This window comes from Nerophis lumbriciformis, linkage group LG03 (genome assembly GCF_033978685.3).
Source record: "Nerophis lumbriciformis linkage group LG03, RoL_Nlum_v2.1, whole genome shotgun sequence".
Taxonomy (NCBI): Eukaryota; Metazoa; Chordata; class Actinopteri; order Syngnathiformes; family Syngnathidae; genus Nerophis; species Nerophis lumbriciformis.
In genome coordinates, this window is record NC_084550.2 from 65,290,258 (window position 1) to 65,315,619 (window position 25,362).

Here is a 25,362-nt window from a genome sequence, read left to right on the forward strand (position 1 = left end):
TGTGAGAGCAACCACAGATGCACTCATTCAAAGTAAAGACAGAAAGAGGACCCTAGTACCTACCCAAGTAACCCTACAACAGAGGAAATAATTGTCCAGTCCTATGTGACAAGAGGTCCCCAAGGGGTGTAGAGTCACTTATTCATTTACCGACTGTGTGGGCATGTCTCACAGGGCTGTTACATTACCCCTTTCCGAAAACATGCTACTAGGTGAATAGAACACTATAAAGTTTGTCAACAGTACCACAAGAAATTAGCAAACTGATTAGTCCAATTTTACGATCATGTCACAATAAAATTGTAAAGCTCTTACACCCCAAAGCAAATACAAGTGCAGTAAATCCAATCTAATTGCATTGCATACCACACAACAAGATGGTGTGTGTGCGCGTCAAACACTTAGCAACCTGACTGTGGAAACAAACCGTTATTGAGACGGTGAGAGCATGTGATTTGATGCTCCAGGTACGTCTTTCACATTGAAGGGACAAGAACAGAATACGAGCCGGGTATCTGGTATCCTTAATGTCAGCCTTGAGATTCGCCCTGGGGAAGCTTTTGGTTTTAAATGTTGACCAAAGTACAAAACTAAGTTAAAAGAAAAATAAACCGTTTCGAGGAGATCAAATTCATGTCCTGTAGTTAATTACTCACTCCTGTAGATCTGTTGCTGAAACTGTAATTGTGTATGAGCATTAGGGCTGTGAAACTTTCGGGGTTTATTCTCTATTCAAACCAATTCACGATTCAAAATCAATACTTTTTTTTTTTTTTTAATAACATTGAATGCCAGTTCTATGATGAACTACTGTACTTTCCTCCATAAAATAGACAAGCAGCTCTCATGAATTGTTGTATGACTTAAAAGAAAACTGGTTTTGTTTAAAGGGGAACATTATCACCAGACATATGTAAGCGTCAATATATACCTTGATGTTGCAGAAAAAAGACCATATATTTTTTTAACCGATTTCCGAACTCTAAATGGGTGAATTTTGGCGAATTAAATATTCGCTCTCGGAGCGATGACGTCACAACGTGACGTCGCATCGGGAAGCAATCCGCCATTTTCTCAAACACCGGTTCAAAACAAGCTCTGTTATTTTCCGTTTTTTCGACTGTTTTCCGTACCTTGGAGACATCATGCCTCGTCGGTGTGTTGTCGGAGGGTGTAACAACACGAACAGGGACGGATTCAAGTTGCACCAGTGGCCCAAAGATGCGAAAGTGGCAAGAAATTGGACCTTTGTTCCGCACACTTTACCGACGAAAGCTATGCTACGACAGAGATGGCAAGAATGTGTGGATATCCTGCGACACTCAAAGCAGATGCATTTCCAACGATAAAGTCAAAGAAATCTGCCGCCAGACCCTCATTGAATCTGCCGGAGTGTGTGAGCAATTCAGGGACAAAGGACCTCGCTAGCACGGCAAGCAATGGCGGCAGTTTGTTCCCGCAGACGAGCGAGCCAAACCCCCTGGATGTCTTGGCTCACACCGTCCCAAGATGATCAAGAGAAGAATATCGACCCTAGCTTCCCTGGCCTGCTGACATGAGGGTATGTCTGCAGAATATATTAATTGATGAAAATTGGACTGTCTGCACTCTCAAAGTGCATGTTGTTGCCAAATGTATTTCATATGCTGTAAACCTAGTTCATAGTTGTTAGTTTCCTTTAATGCCAAACAAACACATACCAATCGTTGGTTAGAAGGCGATCGCCGAATTCGTCCTCGCTTTCTCCCGTGTCGCTGGCTGTCGTGTCGTTTTCGTCGGTTTCGCTTGCATACGGTTCAAACCGATATGGCTCAATAGCTTCAGTTTCTTCTTCAATTTAGTTTTCGCTACCTGCCTCCACACTACAACCATCCGTTTCAATACATTCGTAATCTGTTGAATCGCTTAAGCCGCTGAAATCAGAGTCTGAATCCGAGCTAATGTCGCTATAGCTTGCTGTTCTTTCCGCCATGTTTGTTTGTGTTGGCATCACTATGTGACGTCACAGGAAAATGGACGGGTGTATATAACGATGGTTAAAATCAGGCACTTTGAAGCTTTTTTTAGGGATATTGCGTGATGGGTAAAATTTTGAAAAAAACTTCGAAAAATATAATAAGCCACTGGGAACTGATTTTTAATGGTTTTAACAATTCTGAAATTGTGATAATGTTCCCCTTTAACAGAATGCTACCCACACATTTAATAAAGTCAAATACAAATAAGGCAGCAAGACTCAGGCAAATCATATTGTTGGTGTAGATGCCCATATCTGCTGTACAGAATTGCTTTACAGAAGAGAAGTGTAGGATTTTTTTTTTTTTTTAATTGATTAAGAATCGTTAGAAATAAGAATAGTGATTCAATCGAAAATTGATTGGACACCCGTAATGAGCACCATTGGATAAATTAAAACGATCCCGAATGGAGAAAACTAAATGTATTGCAGCTGGATCTTTGCACAGTCATCAAGCTCACTGACCCTACAATCACTAAGAACGGGAGAAAAAATGCCTTCTGAATAATTTTGTGTGTGTTTTCATTCAAAAAGGTGCATATAGGTCGGGGGGCTCAAACATCACTCATTTTTGTGGCCCGCTAAGTAACTTGTTTAGTGATATTGCGGCTCATGCACCCTAGATGGTTCAGAAGAGTGAAATATGTCCTTGCAATTTTGAATCAAACTTGGTAACTACAACGAGGGTGCAAACACAAAAAATACAAAACCACCAACAAATTGGGTAACACAAACAGCAAATTCCTATGAGCAAGGGGAACTTTTAGCAGTGCCAAATTTAATTTTACATTTATAATGCCTTAAGGTCTACCACAGCTCAGCTGCTGGTCAAAGTAATTAACAAATGTAGTCATTTTGAAGTAAATATTTAATGTGGCCCGGCCCCTACTTCCAATGCCCCCCAGGTAGATTGACTTTAAAACCCCAATCTAGATTTTAAAAGCCAATAGGAACGTTTGATAGCGTTCCATTTGAACGTTTATACTGGCTAGAACAGGCGCCATACAAGTCGTCACCCATCTATTTAACATAGCAACACTAGATAGGGTAGGACTCAAGTAACAAAACACAAAGCACAAAATATTAAAATTGTACATTTATAATGCCTACCACAGCTCCGGGTAAAACCCCGATCTAGATTATAAAAGCCAATAGGAACGTTTTATAGTGTTCTGTTTGAACGTTTATACTGGATAAAACAGGCGCCACACAAGCCGTCACCCATCTATTTAACATAGCAACACTAGATAGGGTAGGACTCAAAGCACAAAACAAACAAAGATTATTAAAATTGTACATTTATAATGCCTACCACAGCTCCGGATACTATAGCTGCTGGTCGAAGTAGTTAAATATAGCCACGTGGCTAAAACATGATTTTGAAGTAAATATTTAACGTGGCCCAGCAGCTACTTCCAATGCCCCCCAGATAAATAGACTTTAAAACCCCTATCTAGATTTTACAAGCCAATAGGAACGTTTTATAGTGTTCCGTTTGAACGTTTATACTGGCTAGAACAGGCACCATACAAGCCGTCACCCATCTATTTAACATAGCAACACTAGATAGGGTAGAACTCAAAGCACAAAACAAACAAAGAATATTAAAATTGTACATTTATAATGCCTACCACAGCTCAGGGTCACTATGGCTGCTGGTCGAAGTAGTTGACAAATGTAGTCACGTGGCTAAAACATGATTTTGAGGTAAATATATAATGTGGCTCAGCACCTATTTCCAATGCCCCCCCGGAAAATAGACTTTAAAGGCTTACTGAAACCCACTACTACCGACCACGCAGTCTGATAGTTTATATATCAATGATGAAATCTTCGGTATGATGACGTCAGCGCGTGACGTCGCGGATTGTGGAGGACATTTTGAGACAGCATGATGATCAGCTATTAAGTAGTCTGTTTCATCGCAAAATTCCACAGTATTCTGGACATCTGTGTTGGTGAATCTTTTGCAATTTGTTCAATGAACAATGGAGACAGCAAAGAAGAAAGCTGTAGGAGGGAAGCGGTGTATTGCGGCCGACTTTAGCAACACAAACACGGCCGGTGTTTCATTGTTTACATTCCCGAAAGATGACAGTCAATCTTTACCATTGGCCTGTGGAGAACTGGGACAACAGAGACTCTTACCAGGAGGACTTTGCGTTGGATACGCAGACACGGTACCGTGAGTACGCTTCCAAACATTTGATCGCTTGCCTGTACGTGCGTGCCGCTATGTGCATGTCACGTAAATAATTCAATGTATACACCCTGATGATTATCTTGTGTGATGACTGTATTATGATGATAGTTTATATATGATAGTATAGATCTGTATCATGAATCAATTTAAGTAGACCCCGACTTAAACAAGTTGAAAAACTTATTCGGGTGTTACCATTTAGTGGTCAATTGTACGGAATATATACTTCACTGTGCAACCTCAAAAAGTCTCACGTACGTAACTTTGAGGAAATATATGTGCTGTATGAACTTTGGGGAGGTGAACGGTACTTTGGGCTGTGGGATTGAGTGTGTTGTGCAGGTGTTTGAGTTGTATTGGCGGGTTATATGGACGGGAGGGGGAAAGTGTTTGTTATGCGGGATTAATTTGTGGCATATTAAATATAAGCCTGGTTGTGTTGTGGCTAATAGAGTATATATATATGTCTTGTGTTTATTTACTGTTTTAGTCATTCCCAGCTGAATATCAGGTCCCACCCGCCTCTCACAGCATCTTCCCTATCTGAATCGCTCTAGTCCTTCACTCTCACTTTCCTCATCCACGAATCTTTCATGCTCGCTCAAATTAATGGGGAAATCGTCGCTTTCTCAGTCCGAATCGCTCTCGCTGCTGGTGGCCATGATTGTAAACAATGTGCGGATGTGAGGAGCTCCACAACCTGTGACGTCACGCTACTCGTCTGCTACTTCCGGTACAGGCAAGGCTTTTTTTATTAGCGACCAAAAGTTGCGAACCTTATCATCGATGTTCTCTACTAAATCCTTTCAGCAAAAATATGGCAATATCGCGAAATGATCAAGTATGACACATAGAATGGACCTGCTATCCCCGTTTAAATAAGTAAATCGCATTTCAGTAGGCCTTTAAAACCCCAATCTACATTTTAAAAGCCAATAGGAACGTTTTATAGTGTTCCATTTGAACGTTTATACTGGCTAGAACAGGCACCATACAAGCCGTCACCCATCTATTTAACAGAGCAACACTAGATAGGGTATGACTCAAAAGGGTAGGATTCAAAGCACAAAACAAACAAAGGCTATTGCTAAACTCTGTTTAACATAATGAATAGGCTACTCATTTTAAATTACACTTATTACACTCACACAAAATGTTCTCTCTAAAGAAGGCAGGCCACCTGCCCTACAGCACTGGAAGACTTAACAAAAATGTTTTAACAGTAGGCCTTTTGAATTTATTTGCACATGACCATGCAGGCGTCCATGTGATTTCAGACTTGAATGAATAATACAGCACAAAGCCAAAACATTTTTTGGCCACGTCAATGGAGAGCGGAAGAATTCTGATATGACTAAATTGGGCGGGTAGAAAAGAGGTGTTTTGATATATTTTGTCTGAGGAACAGGGAGAGTGGACGGTAGGAACAGGAGTCTTAACGTTCACTCATGCAGCCAAGGACTGGCAGCAGTCCCATTTGCTTAGTCTGCATTCTTTGAGGTTGCAAGCCTTGGGCAAGTTGGGCATAGGAAAAAGTACTTTTCAAAAACTGCTACCGACATACTGGTGCAAACAGAAACGTAAGATTAACAGAGAAGAAGAATACTGATCTACAATCGCGATCAAAAGTGTACATACACTTGTAAAGAACAATGTCATGGCTGTCTTGAGTTTCCAATACTTTCTACAACTCTTATTTTTTTGTGATAGAGTGATTGAAGCACATACTTGTTGGTCACAAAAAACATTCATGAAGTTTGGTTATTTTTTTAATTTATTATGAGTCTACTGAAAATGTGAGCAAATCTGCTGGGTCAAAAGTACCGTATTTTCCGCACTATTAGCCGCACCTAAAAACCACAAATTTACTCAAAAGCTGACAGTGCGGCTTATAACCCGGTGCGCTTTATATATGGATTAATATTAAGATTCATTTTCATAAAGTTTAGGTCTCGCAACTACGGTAAACAGCCGCCATCTTTTTTCCCCGTAGAAAGAGGAAGCGCTTCTTCTTCTACGGCAAGCAACCGCCAAGGTAAGCACCCGCCCCCATAGAACAGGAAGCGCTTCTTCTTCTACTGTAAGCAACCACCCGCCCCCGTAGAAGAAGAAGCGCGGATATTACGTTTCATTTCCTTTGTGTGTTTACATCTGTAAAGACCACAAAATGGCTCCTACTAAGCGACAGGTTTCCGGTTCATGAAAAGACGCAATCTCTCCATCCGCACACGGACTACTATTTCACAGCAACTGCCTAAAGACTTTCAAGAAAAGCTGGCTACTTTCCGTGCATATTGTAAAAACAAGATAGCTGAAAAAAAGATCCGGCCAGAGAACATTATCAACATGGACGAGGTTCCACTGACTTTTGATATTCCTGTGAACCGCACTGTGGATACAACGGGAGCACGTACGGTGAATATTCGCACCACAGGGAATGAGAAGTCATCCTTCACTGTGGTTCTAGCTTGCCATGCTAATGGCCAGAAACTTCCACCCATGGTGATATTCAAAAGGAAAACCTTGCCAAAAGAGACCTTTCCAGCCGGCGTCATCATAAAAGCTAACTCGAAGGGATGGATGGATGAAGAAAAGATGAGCGAGTGGTTAACGGAAGTTTACGCGAAGAGGCCGGGTGGCTTTTTTCACGCAGCTCCGTCCATGTTGATATACGACTCCATGCGCGCCCACATCACGCTGGTTTTTAATATATTATTAAAGTTTGACTGACCTATCTGACTGTTTTTTTGACATTCCCTTTAGCGCAGTTAGATGCGGCTTATAACACGGGGCGGCTTATAGGTGGACAAAGTTTTGAAATATGCCGTTCATTGAAGGCGCGGCTTATAACCCAGGGTGGCTTATGGTGCGGAAAATACGGTATACATACAGCAATGTTAATATTTGGTTACATGTCCCTTGGCAAGTTTCACTGCAATAAGGCGCTTTTGGTAGCCATCCACAAGCTTCTGCTTGAGTTTTTGACCACTCCTTTTAACAAAATTGGGGCAGTTCAGCTAAATTTGTTGGTGTTCTGACATGGACTTGTTTCTTCAGCATTGTCCACACATTTAAGTCAGGACTTTGGGAAGGCCATTCTAAAACCTTAATCAGAGCCTGAATTAGCCATTCCTTTACCACTTTTGACGTGTGTTTGGGGTAGAGATGTCCGATAATATCGGGCTGCCGATATTATCGGCCGATAAATGCTTTAGAATGTAATATCGGAAATTATCGGTATCGGTTTCAAAAAGTAAAATTTATGACTTTTTAAAACGCCGCTGTACGGAGTGGTACACAGACCTAGGGAGAAGTACGGGGCGCCAATAAACCTTAAAGGCACTGCCTTTGCGTGCCGGTCCAATCATATAATATCTACGGCTTTTCACACACACAAGTGAATGCAAGCCATAATTGGTCAACAGCCTTCCAGGTCACACTAAGGGTGGGCGTATAAACAACTTTAACACTGTTACAAATAATAATAATAATAATAATAATAAATTGGATTTATATAGTGCTTTTTTAAGTACCCAAAGTCGCTTTACATGTAGAACCCATCAATCATTCACACCTGGTGGTGGTAAGCTACTTTCATAGCCACAGCTGCCCTGGGGTAGACTGACGGAAGCTTGGCTGCAATTTGCGCCAACGGCCCCTCCGACCACCACCATTCATCATTCAATTCACCGGTGTGAGTGGCGCCGGTAGCAAAGGGTGAAGTGTCCCGCCCAAGGACACAACGGCAGCGATTTTTGGATGGTAAGAGGCGGGGAGCGAACCTGCAACCCTCAGGTTTCTGGCACGGTTGCTCTACCCACTACGCCATGCCAAATATGCGCCACACTGTGAACCCACACCAAACAAGAATGACAAACACATTTCGGGAATGACAAACACATCCGCACCGTAACACAACACAAACACAACAGAACAAATACCCAGAACCCCTTGCAGCACTAACTCTTCCTGGACGCTACAATATACACCCCCTGCTACCCCCACCCCCACACCTCAACCCCGCCCACCTCAACCTCCTCATGCTCTCTCAGGGAGAGCATGTCCCAAATTCCAAGCTGCTGTTTTGAGGCATGTTAAAAAAAATAATGCACTTTGTGACTTCAATAATAAATATGTCAGTGCCATGTTGGCATTTTTTACCATAACTTGAGTTGATTTATTTTGAAAAACCTTGTTACATTGTTTAATGCAGTGGTTCTCAAATGGGGGTACGTGTACCCCTGGGGGTACTTGAAGGTATGCCAAGGGGTACGTGAGATTTTTTTTAAATATTCTAAAAATAGCAACAATTCAAAAATCCTTTATAAATATATTTATTGAATAATACTTCAACAAAATATGAATGTAAGTTCATAAACTGAACATCAAATCAAGTAGGCTATTCCATTAATTACCATAAACCCAGAGTTTCCCCCATGCCATGATGGTTTGACCCTCACTAAAATGTCAGTCAAAAAGAACTGTGAAAAGAAATGCAACAATGCAATATTCAGTGCTGACAGCTAGATTTTTTGTAGACATGTTCCATAAATATTGATGTTAAAGATTTCTTTTTTTGTGAAGAAATGTTTAGAAATAAGTTCATGAATCCAGATGGATCTCTATTACAATCCCCAAAGAGGGCCCTTTAAGTTGATGATTACTTCTGTGTGTCGAAATCTTTATTTATAATTGAATCACTTCTTTATTTTTCAACAAGTTTTTAGATATTTTTATATCTTTTTTTCCAAATAGTTCAAGAAAGACCACTACAAATGAGCAATATTTTGCACTGTTATACAATTTAATAAATCATAAACTGATGACATAGTGCTGTATTTTACTTCTTTATCTCTTTTTTTCAACCAAATATGCTTTGCTCTGATTAGGGGGTACTTGAATTAAAAAAATGTTCACAGGGGGTACATCACTGAAAAAAGGTTGAGAACCACTGGTTTAATGCATCCAGCGGGGCATCACAACAAAATTAGGCATATATAATGTGTTAATTTCACGAGCGTATATATCGGTATCGGTTGATATCGGAATCGGTAATTAAGAGTTGGACAATATCGGCAAAAAAGCCATTATTGAACATCTCTAGTTTGGGGTCATTGTCCTGTTGGAACACCCAACTGCGCCCAAGACCCAACCTCCGAGCTGATGATTTTAGGTTGTCCTGAAGAATTTGGAGGTAATCCTCCTTTTTCATTGTCCCATTTAAAGCACCAGTTCCATTGGCAGCAAAACAGGCCCAGAGCATAATACTACCACCACCATTATTGACGGTAGGCATGGTGTTCCTGGGATTAAAGCCCTCACCTTTTCTCCTCCAAACATATTGCTGGGTATTGTGGCCAAACAGCTCAATTTTTGTTACATCTGACCACAGAACCTTCCTCCAGAAGGTCTTATCTTTGTCCATGTGATGTCAGATGAAATAAAAATGGAGCTGTTTGGCCACAATACCCAGCAATATGTTTGGAGTAGGGATGTCCCGATCCGATATTTGGATCGGCCGCCGATATTTGCAAAAAAATGCGTATCGGCAAGGCATGGGAAAATGCCGATCCAGATCCAGTAAAAAAAAAAAAAAAAACTCCGCTCCGTGTTTTCCAACGCACCTATTTAAATAGTACATTCCACTTTTCTGCTGCTCCCTAATTTCCGTTCCGCATTTTCCAGCACACCTTCAACACATCCACAGGTCTGTGGATTCTCACGCAGTTGCTTTTAGCTGCTGGCATTACACGACAGGCTCTTCTCACTCTTTTCTGTGTCTCCCTCTCACAGACAGCAAGCGCACCTTCTTACACACGTCACATACTGTCACGTCATACGTCACATACGTATACGCCCTCCTTGAGCATAGAGGTAGCAGCATGGCTAACGTTAGCTGTGATGCTAGCGCAGCCGTGTGACCAACATTCTCTCTAAGGTGCGCGCCTGTGCAATTGCACACTGTTTAAATGTCCTCTGCGCATAGCAATTATATGCCACGCACAAAATCAAATAAAAAAATAAGCGCATAACAATTTTCGACACACGGACACGACAGAGAAAACAGTTTTCGTCATCATTGTTCAAATATTGTGAGGTCTGTCGAGACGCTTATCTCCATTCGGTGCCACACGCCCACACCATCAAAATGCCGAGGCAAAAATTTCCACATCAACACCGTATGAAAAAATTAGTGATTTTTTTAGTTGTGATTTCCTTCTCTGCATGAAAGTTTAAAAGTAGCATATATTAATGCAGTATGAAGAAGAATGTTTTAATGTAGACATGCAAGCCTTGAAAGAAAATGTTGAAAATCAAGACTACATTTCCTGCAAATGGATGCATTTCTACCCTATATTTTAACTTTAGATTTATTCTCATATCAAACTCTTTTGGCTGTCTTTTTGACACTTACATCCGGCGCCCCCCTCCACACCCTGGATTATAAATAATGTAAATAATTCAATGTGATTATCTTGTGTGATGACTGTATTACGATGATAGTATATATCTGATAGTATATATCTGTATCATGAATCAATTTAAGTGGACCCCGACTTAAACAAGTTGAAAAACTTATTGGGGTGTCAATTGTACGGAATGTGTACCGTATTTTCCGCACCATAAGCCGCCCTGGGTTATAAGCCGCGCCTTCAATGAACGGCATATTTCAAAACTTTGTCCACCTATAAGCCGCCCCGTGTTATAAGCCGCATCTAACTGCGCTAAAGGGAATGTCAAAAAAACAGTCAGATAGGTCAGTCAAACTTTAATAATATATTAAAAACCAGCGTGATGTGGGCGCGCATGGAGTCGTATATCAACATGGACGGAGCTGCGTGAAAAAAGCCACCCGGCCTCTTCGCGTAAACTTACCTTAACCACTCGCTCATCTTTTCTTCATCCATCCATCCCTTCGAGTTAGCTTTTATGATGACGCCGGCTGGAAAGGTCTCTTTTGGCAAGGTCTTCCTTTTGAATATCACCATGGGTGGAAGTTTCTGGCCATTAGCATGGCAAGCTAGAACCACAGTGAAGGATGACTTCTCATTCCCTGTGGTGCGAATATTCACCGTACGTGCTCCCGTTGCATCCACAGTGCGGTTCACAGGAATATCAAAAGTCAGTGGAACCTCGTCCATGTTGATAATGTTCTCTGGCCGGATCTTTTTTTCAGCTATCTTGTTTTTACAATATGCACGGAAAGTAGCCAGCTTTTCCTGAAAGTCTTTAGGCAGTTGCTGTGAAATAGTAGTCCGTGTGCGGATGGAGAGATTGCGTCTTTTCATGAACCGGAAACCTGTCGCTTAGTAGGAGCCATTTTGTGGTCTTTACAGATGTAAACACACAAAGGAAATGAAACGTAATATCTGCGCGCTTCTTCTTCTTCTTCTACGCGGGCGGGTGGTTGCTTACAGTAGAAGAAGAAGCGCTTCCTGTTCTATGGGGGCGGGTGCTTACCTTGGCGGTTGCTTGCGTAGAAGAAGAAGCACTTCCTCTTCTACGGGGAAAAAAGATGGCGGCTGTTTACCGTAGTTGCGAGACCGAAACTTTATGAAAATGAATCTTAATATTAATCCATATATAAAGCGCACCGGGTTATAAGGCGCACTGTCAGCTTTTGAGTAAATTTGTGGTTTTTAGGTGCGGCTAATAGTGTGGAAAATACGGTACTTCACTGTGCAACCTACTAATAAAAGTCTCAATCAATCAATCAAAACACATAGAATCATCATACTGCTGTGATTATATGCATCAAGTGTTCATTCAAGGCTAAGGCAAAATATCGAGATATACATCGTGTATCGCAATATGGTCTTAAAATATCGCAATATTTAAAAAAGGCCATATCGCCCAGCCCTTGTTTCAATGATGCCATTTCTGTTTGTCATGTATAATTTTGTCTATTTTGTGTTTATCCTTGAATAAACAGGTCAGTTTCTTGTTACCAACCATTGTGTATTATTCAAACTCCCCTAATTCAGCTGGCTAGTTGTTATCAAGAGTACTAAAACCCTTTTCAACATGATTCTGACAACTAAGTAGGCTAAATAACTTTAAACTTTAATACATGCTCGGATAGGCCATTATCGGTCAGTATCGGTATCAGATCGGAAGTGCAAAAACAATATCGGTATCGGATCGGAAGTGCAAAAACCTGGATCGGGACAGCCCTAGTTTGGAGGAGAAAAGGTGAGGCCTTTAATCTCCAATCACTCCATCACAAAAAAATAACAGTTGTAGAAATTATTGGAAACTCAAGACAGCCATGACATTGTTTTTTACAAGTGTATGTAAACTTTTGATCGCGACTGTAAACAGTCTACATGACTCTAAAAAATTATCTAAAAATGTGTTGAATCTACATTAAAAAAACACTGGAGCAGTACATTTGTGTAATAGAAGACCGTGTTCATTGCTAAGGCTTCTGGGATTAAAAGAAAAATTGTGCCCCGAAGCGCTTATTTTGCAGTGGTATGGCTTCAAGATCAGATAGATTCACATATCCATGAAAAAAGACCCCATTACTAAGCATCCACTCAACTGGTGAGTATATGATAGTGAGAAGGGTCAATACCACAGAAGCTTTATGTAAATATACAGAATGTAAGGTATTATGAGCGGGACATAATCCCCTATAGGCTCTATTGGTTATGGGGGAAATGGCACTCTTAGTCAATGAGCAAGTATATTTGCAAGTTATCCTCTTAGTGGGGCTCAGCTGCCCAGAGAAGACAGGATTATGTCAACATGTGCCCTTTTGTTCTTACCTTTGACCTTTTAAGGCCAAACATCTGGAAGCACAAGCCTTCAGACAGAAAATGTGTCTCCTAGTAAGCAACGATCCCTGGCCGTTTAGACTTTTGAATTGTGTGGATGGGTTTTTCCAAATCTAGTCTACGGACTTCTTTTGAATGCATGCAAGAGCTGTACTTCGTCTTACCATCCCCCGCTCACTTGATCAGCTGACTGGACAAACATCTTTAGGAAAATGGAAACCAACACAAATCCCACATTTCTTAATGGATTATGACGAGCGTGGCGATATATTGATATGGCGACCTATCGCAATATTCAATATTGCGATTAGGGTAGTACGGTATACCAGTATTAGTATAGTACCGTGATACTAATGAATCATATTTGGTACTATATCGCCTCTGAAATGTACCTAAACATGCTACACTACACACCGTAGCTCACTGGCGTCAAAATGTAAACAAACGGCATTGGTGGATCTACACCTAACCTCCACTGTAATGATACCAAGTACAGGAGCGTATCTGGTCGATACTACTATGATTACGTTGATATTTTTTGGCATCACAACGTCATCCGTTTTAAAAAAAATTCATATTATGTTTATATCCAGGAGATCGCAAAAAGCCGATGCCTGACCAGGGCTCAGAAAATCTGCAGAGACTCCTCCCACCCCCACCAAGGACTGTTTTCACTGTTGGACTCTAGAAAGAGGTTCCGCAGCCTCCGAAGCAGAACCTCCAGGTTCTGGAACAGCTTCTTCCCTCAGGCCGTAAGACTCTTGAACGCATCATAATTATCCCCTCAATTCCCCCCAAAAATGGATTAACTCGCTGGAATATAAAGACAATATAACATACATCCATAAACCTGGATGCATATGCAAAAGTGCAATATGTTTATCTGTACAGTAATCTACTTATTTATATCTGCACCTTATTGCTTTTTTATCCTGCACTACCATGAGCTAATGCAACGAAATTTCGTTCTTATCTGTACTGTAAAGTTCAAATTTGAATGACAATAAAAGGGAAGTCTTAGTCTAATAAACTCAGGATATATGTCCCTGGACACATGAGGACTTTGAATACGACCAATGTATGATCCTGTAACTACTTGGTATCAGATTGATACCTAAATTTGTGGTATCATCCAAAACTAATGTAAAGCATCCAAACAACAGAAGAATAAGTGATTATTACATTTTAACAGAAGTGTCGATAGAACATGTTAAAAGAGAAAGTAAGCAGATATTAAAGGGGAACATTATCACCAGACCTATGTAAGCGTCAATATATACCTTGATGTTGCAGAAAAAAAAGACCTTTTTTTTTTTTTTACCGATTTCCGAACTCTAAATGGGTGAATTTTGGCGAATTAAACGCCTTTCTATTATTCGCTCTCGGAGCGATGACGTCACATCGGGAAACAATCCGCCATTTTCTCAAACACAGAGTCAAATCAGCTCTGTTATTTTCCGTTTTTTCGACTGTTTTCCGTACCTTGGAGACATCATGCCTCGTCGGTGTGACGTCACATCGGGAAGCAATCCGCCATTTTCTCACTTTCGTCTGTGTGTTGTCGGAGGGTGTAACAACACGAACAGGGACGGATTCAAGTTGCACCAGTAGCCCAAAGATGCAAAAGTGGCAAGAAATTGGACGAAATGTGTTCAAAATACGAGGCTGTGGGGAAAGCAGACGAAATGGTCAGTCGTTTGTTCCGCACACTTTACCGACGAAAGCTATGCTACGACGGAGATGGCAAGAATGTGTGGATATCCTGCGACACTCAAAGCAGATTGTAACCCATATTTAACATACCCATTGAAAATGCGCATACAGTGCAAAGACTTTTATTGTGGAGGGTTACTTCCTGCCGCTCACTTCCTTTTTAAGGAAGTGCTGCTCACTTCACAACCCCCTCCCGTCTGCTGTGGCTGCGGTGCTGTGAGACGCGTTTGTGAAGAAACTTGCAAAATCTTCTCATTCTCACACTTTGCAAACTTCTTAATTAGGTGAGTCTTTTGCCATGGCATAATCAACAGAATTCCACACTCACAATCATGTGTCATGTCGCCAATATTATTTTAGCATTTGTTTTAGCATAGGCGCTAACCGCTGCCATTCTTCCATAGAGCCGGCATGTTCGATTATCGGGCGTGCATGGTATGTAGTTTTGCCTCGATTATTCAGGTAATTATGTTTTATTTTCTTTTGATCATCCAGCCGATTTATAGGCAACAGTTTAGTTTAGCAAAGTGGCAAAGGGCTTTAAACTGCTAATATGCTTTTGCCACTTTGTGGATGCGAATCAGATGGAACGCAGGTGCGTGTATTTAGGTTGTTGCGCAACACTTTAATTTAACTTTGCTTGATTGTTTATCAATTTTGAATGTTTGAATAAGTACTTGAATATGAATTATGATACATTGAGTTTCTAATGAGTATTATGAAACTAGGTTATATAAGTGCACTTGTAATTTAAATTGTAAATGAATTTGTAATTGAATGTAATTGATCTATGATTGAGTTTTATCACTTTAGATAAGAAATCATGATCTGTTTTATTAGAAATGTATTATGAATGTTCAGTTTAATTGGACTCATGATTGTATATTAATCAACATGGTTAATTATGTCATCAATTGGTTTATTAGTACAACAAATTAGTCATTCGGGACAATTGAATGCTTACATTATGCTTTCAAGTACATATATAATGTACTTTGCTAGTGAAGAGGTTACTCACTTTGTTTTTTTTGGACTTTTAGGTCAGGTTTTTTTTACGGGAAGGAATACCCGTTGACCCAAACAACCTGAGCTTCCTATCCACCTTCAAACTCAACTCAACAAATGGCGAGCTAAACACCTACGCGGTAGGACAAGCATTTTTTTCTCCTCCGCCGCGAACCTTTTGGATTACTTTTGTTTTTGAACTGAACTTTTGGACTGACGCAAAAGAGTTTGCGTACCTTTTTGAACTGAACTGTGAACTGGTTCCGAGAAGGCAGAAGGACTGCATCTTGTATTTTTGTTTTGGGCATTATTTTTATTTTTTTCTATTGTGTCATCTGTGTCATTTATATTTGTGTGTTAATACATTTAATGCAGTCAAAAGCAAGATAACTAGTTGTCGTCATCTTTCATACCTCAGGCTCCTAGACGAACCATCTTCTGTTACACGGTTTATACTTTTAACCCGCCTAGCCCATGTAAGCGTTACAAGATGCTGACATCAACTCCAAAACTGGACAGATCAGCTTTCAGGAAAAGAGAGCGGATGAGGGTATGTCTACAGAATATATTAATTGATGAAAACTTTATTCATTACTTGCAGTTTTACGTAAATTATTATACATAAACTGTGTTTACCAATAATTTAGCTTAAAAACATTTATTTTTTTCAATCATTCGAGTACATTCGGGTAGTCTTGTGTAATGCAGTATTTTGTGTCTATTTAGGTATGGTTAACCTGAGTGCTGAAATCGTGGAAAAATATATGTTCTTAGCACGCCTGAAATGGGCTGTCTGCACTCTCAAAGTGCATGTTGTTGCCAAATGTATTTCATATGCTGTAAACCTAGTTCATAGTTGTTGGTTTCCTTTAATGCCAAACAAACACATACCAATCGTTGGTTAGAAGGCGATCGCCGAATTCGTCCTCGCTTTCTCCCGTGTCGCTGGCTGTCGTGTCGTTTGTCGGTTTCGCTTGCATACGGTTCAAACCGATATGGCTCAATAGCTTCAGTTTCTTCTTCAATTTCGTTTTCGCTACCTGCCTCCACACTACAACCATCCGTTTCAATACAGGCGTAATCTGTTGAATCGCTTAAGCCGCTGAAATCCGAGTCTGAATCCTAGCTAATGTCGCTATACCTTGCTGTTCTATCCGCCATGTTTGTTTGTATTGGCATCACTATGTGACGTCACAAGAAAATGGACGGGTGTATATAACGATGGTTAAAATCAGGCACTTTGAAGCTTTTTTTTTTTTTTTTAGGGATATTGCGTGATGGGTAAAATTTTGAAAAAAACTTCGAAAAATAAAATAAGCCACTGGGAACTGATTTTTTATGGTTTTAACCCTTATGAAATTGTGATAATGTTCCCCTTTAAATTTCCATGAACAAGCCAATTTTCAAAAATACCATGAATTCAAAGCCATTTGGATTACTTGTTTACACTGTACATGAGCAAGGCACCGTGTCACATTCCTATTTGCTGCATTCATTGGCAAGCTACTCCGTGTCACGCTGGTAAGACATCACACTTCTTACACAGTTGACAGAGCTAGCACCACCCTGCTTACACCATCAGGGTTTACCATTCCAAAATATACACTTGGCTGCAATACCACAAAATGGAAGTACGATATGGTTTAATTAAACACACTACACATTCGTCAGCATGACAGCGAGTGGTTTACACTTTCTAATGGAGACCAATAAACAACTGTGGTACATGTTATTACTGCTAGAGCTAATACGCTGCTGGAGCACATTTTGTTGGCAACACAATAAAGTGATAAGAGTCTGCTGACACAGCTGCATCAGCCCACCGCATGTATCGATCAATCAGAAGAGTATTTTCTACACAAGTCCAGTTGTTGCACATGACAGCCTTTTTATGTCATATTGGATCCAATCTAGTAGTGTAGAACAAACATTTCTAATTAGTCCTAAAAAAGTCATCCTAAAGTAGTAAAGACCGCAAACCCAGCAGATAAAACTTCAAGGCAACATTAAAAAAACATTAAGGACAGGACTTTACTCCCCCCTATGGCATCGCACCCCCATTATTTGAAAAGGACTTATCTAGAAGAACATTTGTAGGGTCAGAGATCAATGAGGGCTTTTGTTTTGAAGGACTTTTTTAAATTCATCCCAAAAGATACTCTAGCGTGGCCAAAGTGGTCCAAATCTGATTTTTTTTCGAAATCTGATTTTTTTTTTTCAGCCAACTGTTTACACTGCAAGTAACATGTCATCTTTATCAGACCCCAATGTGGCCTCCACGTCAATTGCATTCGCAGTTCGATAAAGTGAAAACAAACAATGTTGACCAGATTCCGTAAATGAACAAGGAAGTCGCTAGCACTACTAAAAAATAAAAAATGTTGCCGCATCTTATAAATGTGTTTTACGTGAAAATAAATTAAAGTAATACAGTGTTCCCTCGTTTAACGCTGGGTTTGCGTTCTAAAAATTACCTGTTATGTGAAATCCGTGCAGTAGAAGTTTGGTTTTTTTTCTTAGTTTTTTATACATATTTTTTCGTTTACACTATATGTTTTTTAATTAACAGGATGGTTTTTTTCCCCCATTTACTGTGCATGTTTTTTTTGTTTTTTTTTATTAAATCAACATAGAAAAAAACACACGATACACTTTCAACTAGTGCATCAACCCAAAAAAAAAACCTCCCTCCCCCATTCACACTCATACAAACCCACTCACACAAAAGGGGTTGTTTCTTTCTGCTATCAATATTCTGGTTCCCACAACATGGACAACACTTCTGCAAGGGACACAACACAGTCCCTGAAGCACACTTGATTGTTTGTGCTGCTGGTCCACTAACATTTTCATTTAATTACTTTTTTTTATTTTATTTTTTATGTTATTATCCTTATATTGTTTTACTTTCCTTTTTATCCAAGAAAATATGTATTTATCTTATCTATATTAAAAAAAAAAAAAAAAAAAAAAAAGGAAAGAAATGACCCTATCTTTACCAGACCTGGTTGTAAATGAAATTAGCTTCATTTAAAGGTTGTTTTTTTTTAAAACCAGGTCCAGTCCAGATAATGTCCACGTCGGGTCCAGCAACACACACCTTCATTCATGTACACTGAGAAAAAAAAAAACAGAACATTTTGGAACACAACAGATTGCATATAATCTATAAACAAAATTACATTTTCAAAACAAAAACAAAAAAAGTATGTACAGTCCAGCTTATGTTCAGGTCACTAAAAATTAGGGAATACAACAACAGATAACATATAATCCATAAACATAATTACACTTTCAACATAAGCCTTTGAGGACTTCCCATCTTTTTTTATGTTTTTTGGCATCATTATAGTTTTCAACCATGTAACTTTCTAAAGTTAAAAAATACTGAATAAATGTTTTAAAGAAAGTAATACTAAGTAAATATCTGTTTTTGGCCTTAAATATAAACCTTTTACCGAGTACTATAATTAAATTGATTAAATCATGATTGTCAATGAACTCTCCCAAAATAACAGAAACCACATCAAGCTTCATAAACAAACCAATCCTTAAACACATTTTTTCAACTTCCACCCAAAAAGAAGACACAATATGACAATACCAAAACAAATGCAGGGTGGATTCAGACTCCTGACAACAAAATCGGCAGTCATCTGACTCTGTCATATTCCATAATTTTAACATTTTCCCCGTGGGTAAGAAGTTATAAATAATTTTAATTTGAAAATAACGATTTTGCACATCAATAGTAGTTTTATAGATTAGTTTGAATATGGCATCCCACGGCAACGGGCAGTCAAAAAAGTCCTCCCATTTTCCAAATGTGTTGTATGGGGCAGCCTTCAAAGATTTCTTTATTAAATAAAACTTATATATTTTTCTATTTATTTTAGTTCCTTTTTGCCAACTCAAATTTCTTATTCGAGGTTTACAAACTAATAATTTAGTAGTTCCATAATTAATTATTTGTTTCCATCTTTTCCCAATGACTCCAGTTAGTTGATGAAATGAAAAGCTTGAACAAGCATCACCATACATAGTTGTAAATTCATCATACTTCATAATCTTACCATTCTCATTGATAATATCATTGACAAAAATGATTCCTCTTTCAAACATATTCTTCCAAAAGAAAGGCTTTCCATCTATTACAATATTAGAGTTCATCCATATTATTACTGTGCATGTTTTTTCTTTTACAGGTTGTTTTTTTATTTACAGTACTGTACAGTATGTTTTTTCGTTTCTTATATACGTTTTAAGTCTGTAAAACCCCTACCCACACACTTTATAAACTTTTCTCAGACAGGCATTAACATTTTGTCACATTTCTCTCATTTAAACATTCTCAATGTTCCAACCTTTGTGGATTTAAAAAAATAAGTACAGTACATTACTGTATTAAAGAATGAAACCAAAGATTAAAACCTGTTCTTTAGGGCTCTCGGATTTTTTGCCCTATAAATAAGCCCGGGTTTTATCAAAAAAGGGCCACACATACCCAGAGTCACACAATCTTTTTGGGCCTTAAATCCTGCGCTTTTGGCTTCGTCCTGCATTATAATAGGTGCGAGGGGGCATTCGTTTCCAAAATAAGCCTGTCTCATCCATATTAAAAACTTGTTCAGGATTATATCCCCCACCACAGTATACATTCTGTACTGTACAGGACACATGGCATGAAGAAGATTGATTGACAATAGTCTACACAGTTCCTTAGCGAATCAGGATGCAGAACACAATACGCTGTAAAAAAAAAAAAAAAAAAAAAGAAGCATGACACTAAAAAATTACACATTAAAAAAAAATCGGTAAGAGCAACCCTGTGTAAAGTGAACCGTGTTGTAGCGAGGGAACACTGTATAATGTTTGAATAGATATATATAGTGTAATATATTTAGTGGAGTTCTAATCTATGGCCTTTAAGTAGAGGAGACATGGACATCAGCGTGGATCTACATTAGCTTTATTTTTCAACTCACTTATGTAAACAACTTACGCAATGTACAAACCCTGTTTCCATATGAGTTGGGAAATTGTGTTAGATGTAAATATAAACGGAATACAATGATTTGCAAATCATTTTCAACCCATATTCAGTTGAATATGCTACAAAGACAACATATTTGATGTTCAAACTCATAAACATTTTTTTTTTGCAAATAATCATTAACTTTAGAATTTGATGCCAGCAACACATGACAAAGAAGTTGGGAAAGGTGGCAATAAATACTGATAAAGTTGAGGAATGCTCATCAAAAACTTATTTGGAACATCCCACAGGTGAACAGGCAACGTGGGAACAGGTGGGTGCCATGATTGGGTATAAAAGTAGATTCCATGAAATGCTCAGTCATTCACAAACAAGGATGGGGCGAGGGTCACCACTTTGTTGAACAGTTTAAGAAAAACCTTTCTCAACCAGCTATTGCAAGGAATTTAGGGATTTCACCATCTACGGTCCGTAATATCATCAAAGGGTTCAAAGAATCTGGAGAAATCACTGCACGTAAGCAGCTAAGCCCCTGACCTTCGATCCCTCAGGCTGTACTGCATCAACAAGCGACATCAGTGTGTATAGGATATCACCACATGGGCTGAGGAACACTTCAGAAACCCACTGTCAGTAACTACAGTTGGTCGCTACATCTGTAAGTGCAAGTTAAAACTCTCCTATGCAAGGCGAAAACCGTTTATCAACAACACCCAGAAACGCCGTCGGCTTCGCTGGGCCTGAGCTCATCTAAGATGGACTGATACAAAGTAGAAAAGTGTTCTGTGGTCTGACGAGTCCACATTTCAAATTGTTTTTGGGAACTGTGGACGTCGTGTCCTCCGGACCAAAGAGGAAAAGAACCATCCGGATTGTTATAGGCGCAAAGTTGAAAAGCCAGCATCTGTGATGGTATGGGGGTGTATTAATGTCCAAGACATGGGTAACTTACACATCTGTGAAGGCGCCATTAATGCTGAAAGGTACATACAGGTTTTGGAGCAACATATGTTGCCATCCAAGCAACGTTACCATGGACGCCCCTGCTTATTTCAGCAAGACAATGCCAAGCCACGTGTTACATCAATGTGGCTTCATAGTAAAAGAGTGCGGGTACTAGACTGGCCCGCCTGTAGTCCAGACCTGTCTCCCATTGAAAATGTGTGGCGCATTATGAAGCCTAAAATACCACAATGGAGACCCCCGGACTGTTGAACAACTTAAGCTGTACATCAAGCAAGAATGGGAAAGAATTCCACCTGAGAAGCTTAAAACATGTGTCTCCTCAGTTCCCAAACGTTTACTGAGTGTTAAAAGGAAAGGCCATGTAACAGTGGTGAACATGCCTTTTCCCAACTACTTTGGCATGTGTTGCAGCCATTAAATTCTAAGTTAATTATTTGCAAAAAAAAAATAAAGTTTATGAGTTTGAATATCAAATATCTTGTCTTTGTACTGTATTCAATTGAATATGGGTTGAAAATGATTTGCAAATCATTGTATTCCGTTTATATTTACATCTAACACAATTTCCCAACTCATATGGAAACGGGTTTGTACGTAATATGTAAGCAAATACACCAAAGCGTCAATTCCGGTCCTTCAACAATTGCTATTTCTTTGGTATCAAAACATACATTCATAGATTACGTAATTAGCCTATTATTTGCGCAATATTGACTAGGGATGCACCGCAAAATGCCTTTGCTCACCAAAACCGGATGTTGTAATGACGTATCCACTCCCACTGGTGGGCCGTGCCTTAGCCGCCCACAAGAATGTAGCTCGCTCAAAAACGAACAGTTCAGACTGAAGTTACATCTGATAAGATCAGATTCTAATCGGATTCGGACTACATCCTAATGCGGCCTGAATCGGATATGAAAAGATCATATTTGAAGCAATTTAGAGAATTTAAACTGGGGAAAAAAAAAATCAGATAGGTGTCACTTGAGGACAAAAAAATTAGGTTTGGTATGCAGTGTAAACGGGGCCAATGAGTTTTAGGTTGAAGTTAATTAATGACACAGTCATCAACCTTTTGTTTAGTGCAGTGTTTCCCACACTTGTGCCAAGTAACACATTTGTTTTTCCTTTGGCAATCATGTTCCACAAAACATTGACTACGTTGTTTCAAAATTAGAGTTTGACTTTTGAGCAACATTTCTCGGACTATAATATTAGCGGTCAGCTGATCAATGTTCGTTTCCACTAAGTTTGGTGATATGCCGGTAAGTAGAAATGCTTTTGCTGATTCATGAGAATTTTAAGTTCCAATCTCGTTTGTTAAACATTTGTTTCAAATATATATAACTTGGATTTATATAGCGCTTCTCTAAGTACCCAAAGTCGCTTTACATGTAGAACCCATTATTCATTCACACCTGGTGGTGGTAAGCTACTTTCATAGCCACAGCTGCCCTGGGGTAGACTGACGGAAGCGTGGCTGCAATTTGCGCCAACGGCCCCTCCGACCACCACCTATCATTCATCATTCAATTCACCGGTGTGAGTGGCACCGGGGGCAAAGGGTGAAGTGTCCCGCCCAAGGACACAACGGCAGCGATTTTTTGGATGGTAAGAGGCGGGGAGCGAACTTGCAACCCTCAGGTTTCTGGCCCGGTTGCTCTACCCACTACTGGATCTGGATCGGCATTTTCCCATGCCTGGCCGATACGCAATTTTTGGCAAATATCGGCAGCCGATCCGATCCAAATATCGGATCGGGACATCCCTAGCAAAGAGTTACGTCAAAAATGCCACAAAGATGCAGCAGCATATAGACAAGTGCCCAATAATATATCATTATTGTAATTCCCCATGAATTCCCATATATTCCCATGGACGGTGTCCAACTTTGAATAATCAAAAAATGGTTAATATTTCCAAACTTCCCGAGCTTCACTTCTCGTGGTAAATTTCCGTAAGGTTTCCGGATATTTACCGGAAACTTTCCACCCCTTTGCAACCCTAGTCGAGAGGCACTAAAAAATTCAAAATTCAATTGTAGGTCTGGGCTGTTGGTCAATAAATGGAAAAAAATCAATTAAAATCAATCAAAGTTTACTTCTATAGCCCTTAATCACAAATGTCTCAAAAGGCTTCACAAACCACAACGACATCCTCGGATCTGATCCCACATCCGGGCAAATAAAAACTCAACCCAATGGGAATAATGAGACATCTTGGGAGGTTTGCCGCCATGCCGCCCCCATAAATGATCGCAATCCGAATTTCCATGAGCGTGTCAACGTAGTCCATCCATCCATCTTCTTCCGCTTATCCGAGGTCGGGTCGCGGGGGCAGCAGCCTAAGCAGAGAAGCCCAGACTTCCCTCTCCCCAGCCACTTCGTCCAGCTCTTCCCGGGGGATCCCGAGGCGTTCCCAGGCCGGGAGACATAGTCTTCCCAACGTGTCCTGGGTCTTCCCCGTGGCCTCCTACCGGTTGGACGTGCCCTAAACACCTCCCTAGGGAGGCGTTCGGGTGGCATCCTGACCAGATGCCCGAACCACCTCATCTGGCTCCTCTCGATGTGGAGGAGCAGCGGCTTTACTTTGAGCTCCCCCCGGATGACAGAGCTTCTCACCCTATCTCTAAGGGAGAGCCCCGCCACCCGGCGGAGGAAACTCATTTCGGCCGCTTGTACCCGTGATCTTGTCCTTTCGGTCATAACCCAAAGCTCATGACCATAGGTGAGGATGGGAACGTAGATCGACCGGTAAATTGAGAGCTTTGCCTTCCGGCTCAGCTCCTTCTTCACCACAACGGATCGATACAGCGTCCGCATTACTGAAGACGCCGCACCGATCCGCCTGTCGATCTCACGATCCACTCTTCCCCCACTCGTGAACAAGACTCCTAGGTACTTGAACTCCTCCACTTGGGGCAGGGTCTCCTCCCCAACCCGGAGATGGCACTCCACCCTTTTCCGGGCGAGAACCATGGACTCTGACTTGGAGGTGCTGATTCTCATCAACGTAGTCGTATAATAATATATAATTAACGCAAAAACAATCATTCATTTTACAGGGTTTCCGCGGGTCTTTAAAAAGCATAAAAACTCATTAAATGTATATTGCAAAAATTAAGGTCTTAAATGGCAATAAAAAAGCATTAAGTTCAATGTTGAGAGTAGGGTTGCAAAATTTCGGGAATATTCAAAGTTGGAAACTTTCCATGGGATTTAACTGGAATATATAAAGTTAAAGTACCAATGATTGTCACACACACACTAGGTGTGGCGAAATTATTCTCTGCATTTGACCCATCACCCTTGATCAATCCCTGGGAGGTAAGGGGAGCAGTGGGCAGCAGCGGGAATCATTTTTGGTGATTTAACCCCCAATTCCAACCCTTGATGCTGAGTGCCAAGCAGGGAGGTAATGGGTCCCATTTTTATAGTCTTTGGTATGACTCGGCCGGGGTTTGAACTCACAACCTACCGATCTCTCTAACCACCACGCCACTGAGTAGGGAATTAACGGGAATTAATGGGAATAAACATTGAATGCAACATGATAGATCTTGCAGCATGATTATTAGCTAAAACAACCTGATTTAATGCAAATTCAGTAGAATTTCAACCCTGCACTGTGCATTCCTCCATCACATGAGCAGTGCATTCTTCCATCTCATACACAGATAATT

At 40.1% G+C, this 25,362-nt stretch overlaps 1 protein-coding gene across 3 annotated transcripts in view; it reads right to left on the reverse strand.

Moving 5' to 3' along the window:
• Positions 1 to 25,362, reverse strand: part of st3gal3b (ST3 beta-galactoside alpha-2,3-sialyltransferase 3b) — a 223,481-nt gene that overhangs the window by 159,063 nt on the left and 39,056 nt on the right. The gene's annotated exons all lie outside the window — the stretch shown is intronic.